The sequence below is a fragment of the Tupaia chinensis genome, unplaced genomic scaffold (assembly GCF_000334495.1).
Source record: "Tupaia chinensis unplaced genomic scaffold, TupChi_1.0 Scaffold000231_1, whole genome shotgun sequence".
NCBI classification, from domain to species: Eukaryota; Metazoa; Chordata; class Mammalia; order Scandentia; family Tupaiidae; genus Tupaia; species Tupaia belangeri.
Window position 1 is genome coordinate 1,111,242 of NW_006159706.1, and position 1,512 is coordinate 1,112,753.

Below are 1,512 nucleotides of genomic sequence, written 5' to 3' on the forward strand. Positions count from 1 at the left end.
TGGATGGTGGCAGAGCCAGATGGGCCCACTGGGGCCCTGGTCTAGGACACTCCTGGCAGCTCCCCCACATAGGCCGCCAGAGCTTGCCCTCTTACCCAATGGGAAAAGAGGTCACCCCCCCTGGGTGTGTGTCTGGGGGAAGGACCACTCCCTCCACTCAAGACCTCTCTGGCTGCAGCAGCTCATCCATCTGGCTCCTGTAGGAGCCTGAGAACTGGCTTCCTGAAGGCACTCCTGTAACATTTCCTCAGTGCCCTTCTCTACCCGAGGAAGAACGGACACTGGGGCCCTCTCCTTTGACATCCCCACACCAAAGTTCTTTGGAAAGGCCAGGGGCTGCTAGATGGCGGTATTATTTCAGAGAGATTCCAACTCTTCCTCTGTTATCCAAATGTAAAACACCCCAGGCTCTCCCCAACCTAAAATCCCCTAGATCCTCCTCAAAGATACCTACAGAATCCTGGGTGGAAGCTCCAGACCTTTCTTTCTCCCTCTCTCCTTTATCTTTCTCATACACAATCACCATCCAGTCTTTTCCCCCAAATCTCACCACAGCCAATGGGATCCTTGTCCTCCCCATCCCTACCGATCCACCCTGCCCCCCAACTTCCCAGGGCTCTGACACCACCTCCCCAGCTGCTTCTTTAAGTCTCTTCTCAGTCCAAGATCTCAACTCCTCTGCTCCCCACAGAGCTCCCTCTGCTCCAAGACATCTTCCTCCTGGATCCCTGGGCAATCTCCCAGATTCCCTGAGATTCTAGAATCCAGCCTGACATCTTCACTGAACTCAGGATGGGCTCAGTCTTAGACCCTCCCCCCTCAACTTCCCAGGCTGCTTTTCATCCCTAATTGTCTACAATCCCTTTGCTCCCTTTCCCATGGAAACCAGATCCTCCACGATCCCATAGACTCAGCAGGCCTGGAGGATCTCTTCCCAGTCAGTCTTACCCTAGCTTCCCCCTTTCCAGGGACTTCCAGACCCATCCATGAGGGTAAGGGGCCCTCCAGGGCTCCAGGGGAGGGGCCTGGAGGGCGGCCACTGCAGGCGGGGGTGGGGGTCTGCAAGGGGGAGGGGCCCCGCCGGGGCTCGGGGGGAGGGGCCGGGGGGGCGGCCACTGCAGGCGGGGGTGGGGGTCTGCAAGGGGAAGCAGGGTCTAGGAAGGAAGGCCAGTTCCCCAGGGCTGGGAGGTAATAGGAAGGAGGGCAGGAGAAGAGTTTGGAGCGAAGAGAGGGTGAGGCTGGGGGCGGGGAAGGTAGCGAGAGGCCGGGCTGAGGATGAATGGGAGTGGGAGCTGCCTAGGTCTGGGGGTGAGGAGGAGTCGCATGAACCCACCTCACACGTGTCCCGGGAGCCATCTCTCCCTTCTCGGCAGCTCCCGGCGGGTCGGCGGCCATCGGCGGCGGGGGGGCCGGGCGGCGCGGGGCGCGGAACGCTCAGAACGCCGGGGTCCACGGCCCCCCGAGGGCGCTCGGCCCCTCCCTCCGGCGGAGGCCGGGGCGGCGGGGGGGGGG

The 1,512-nt window shown here is 61.5% G+C and overlaps 1 protein-coding gene across 11 annotated transcripts in view; it reads right to left on the reverse strand.

The window, feature by feature from the left end:
- FBXL19 (F-box and leucine rich repeat protein 19) overlaps positions 1-1,505 on the reverse strand; it is a 22,794-nt gene extending 21,289 nt beyond the window's left edge. For all 11 annotated transcript variants that reach the window (XM_014587697.2, XM_027771708.1, XM_027771707.1 and 8 more), the window contains exon 1: positions 1,334-1,505. The gene's annotated coding sequence lies outside the window, so the exon portion shown is untranslated. The remainder of the gene's footprint in view (positions 1-1,333) is intronic.
- Between the last annotated feature and the right edge of the window lie 7 nt (positions 1,506-1,512).